General features: G+C 35.0%; 1 protein-coding gene across 2 annotated transcripts in view; it reads right to left on the minus strand.

Moving 5' to 3' along the window:
- LOC144973175 (putative peptidase C1-like protein F26E4.3) overlaps positions 1-2,500 on the minus strand; it is an 84,913-nt gene that overhangs the window by 6,154 nt on the left and 76,259 nt on the right. The window lies entirely within an intron of this gene.

Genomic DNA, 2,500 nt, shown 5'->3' on the forward strand with positions numbered 1-2,500 from the left:
GTTCTCATTATGCCATTGCAGTGTATGTATATATACATTGATAAACAATGCATGGGTTCTACACCATCATTATTTGGAGAAGAATGGGTGTCACCGCACGCTGATGATGCATCCACATAGAAAACAAAGAATACATTACGAAATTTTTAATTGAAGCCATAGAGGTTGTTTGAGAAAGGGGACGCAACCTGTCTTACTATGTTTATAATGTCTATTTCTATGTTTATCTCCCCTGGTCCCACCCACTTTGAATGCCAGTCGTATTTCGATTAATATATAGACTGCTGAAATTATTATCCTTAGATTCTCAACTGGAGATCGTAAAGGTCAAAAGTCAAATTTTTGGCAACATAGAGTATACCCTTATGGAAAAAAATATCTTTATCTTTGTAATTGCATGCATATTGTGGACTTGTCGAAGCATTACTAAAGGGACTGGTGATGGAGATAACACCCCTTGTCTGTTGTTACATCTTTTGCTGTTGTGGTTGTTCAATCTCGTCGTCGTTGTCGTCTTTATCATCATCATCATCATCACCACCACCACCACCACCACCATCATCATCATCATCATCATCATCATCATCATCATCATCATCATCATCATCATCATCAACATCATCATTATCATCGTCATCATTATTATTACTTAATTTTTATTTTCATTTATTTATTTATTTATCTATTTATTTATTTCACTGTTTATTTATTGTTGAGTTTTCAAGATAAATAGCTGCGGCGGACTTCAATAAGGAATTGAAGGGCTTGAGAAAACAATCAACTACCCCCCCCCCCCACCCCCCCAAAAAAGGAAAAAGAAAAAAAAAAAACCCAACAAAATACCAAAACAAAAACAAACAAAATCCAAAATAGAAAAAATAAAATAAAATAAAAAAGTCAACAAAAACAGGCAGTTGGAACTAGATAGATACTTCTTTCTCATAGATACTTCTTTCTCAATGTAACAAAACTAAAAAGGATATAAATTTGAAACATTTGAAAAAAAAATATTAAAAAATCCAAGCCGAGGTACAGTGATCTCTTCTAGCCTACGTGCACATATTTGCAGGTCTGATAACCGAAAGCAATTATGGGACAGATGTAACATTGTTGTAAGTGACAATATCTTTCGTTGGTTTGAGAGACTTTCCATTACTACAATGAGACACTTTGGGTAATCAGACCTGCAAATAAATACACGTCGCTCGTTTCTGGCCTTACAAAATTCTGTCCTACTTTTTACGGCTTGGTTTCGTTTCGCCCTTGCTCCGATTCGCCATGTCATATGTCAGAAAATTAATATAAACAATCAAAGAAGACATATACGAGTGTGTTATTTACTGACAATTATTTAAAATAAAACAGAACATAAAACGAAACAACGTCAGCAAATGCCACAAAAAAAAGAGAAGGGATGAAAGAAGCGTCGGGATTGAAAGGTTATGGCAACAGCACGTGAGAATATTTTTGATGGTTTAATAAAGTATTGCAAACGATATGTGTAGGATATGAATAAAAAACAAATATGTCTGGTTTTCAATCTCACCTTGGGGTAAAGGACAAAAAGAAAATAATAATAAAAAAAGAGTCCATTTATCTCTCGCTCCCTCCCAAAAGCATGTAAACACACAACGCTCGTACATAGAAGCACAACGGCTTTCTTCCATCTCACCTCCCCTTCCTCTCTCTTAATTCATCCCACTCTCTCATTCACTGCTTTCCCGATGGTGAGAAGAGGGTGAGAGGGGGCGTTAATAATCCGTTCACCAATAGAAATTATACTTATCTTGATTTGCCAATATTTAAAACACAGTCAGTGGGGGTAAAAAAAACCCCCAACAAAATAACAAATAATCGGTGAAAAAATACCAAAGGAAATTATTCCTTTTTATCATTATGTGATTTATGCTCTTCTTTTCTCTTCACCTATTCCTTCCCTTCCCATGTTCTTCTCATCTTATTGCTTCTCATCTCTATTGTTGTTGTTGTTGTTGTTGTTGTTGTTCTTCTTCTTCTTCTTCTTCTTCTTCTTCTTCTTCTTCTTCTTCTTCTTCTTCTTCTTCTTCTTCTTCTTCTTCTTCTTCTTCTTCTTCTTCTCTCTTCTTCTTCTTCTTCTTCTTCTTCTTCTTCTTCTTCTTCTTCTTCTTCTTCTTCTTCTTCTTCTTCTTCTTCTTCTTCTTCTTCTTCTTCTTCTTCTTCTCCTCCTCCTCCTCCTCCTCCTCCTTCTTCTTCTTCTTCTTCTTCTTCTTCTTCTTCTTCTTCTTCTTCTTCTTCTTCTTCTTCTTCTTCTTCTTCTTCTTCCTCGTCGTCGTCGTTGTCGTCGTCGTCGTCGTCATCATCATCATCATCATCATCATCCTATATAATGAGTCAGATGGATAGACAAGTAAATAAATAAATGAATAACTAAATAAATAGACATAAAATAAATAAATAGATAGACAGACAGACTGATAGATAGATGGATGGATAGATAGATAGATAGATAGTTAGATAGATT

This window comes from Berghia stephanieae, chromosome 1, assembly GCF_034508935.2.
Source record: "Berghia stephanieae isolate SIO BIC M18660-M18661 chromosome 1, UCSD_Bste_1.3, whole genome shotgun sequence".
NCBI classification, from domain to species: domain Eukaryota; kingdom Metazoa; phylum Mollusca; class Gastropoda; order Nudibranchia; family Aeolidiidae; genus Berghia; species Berghia stephanieae.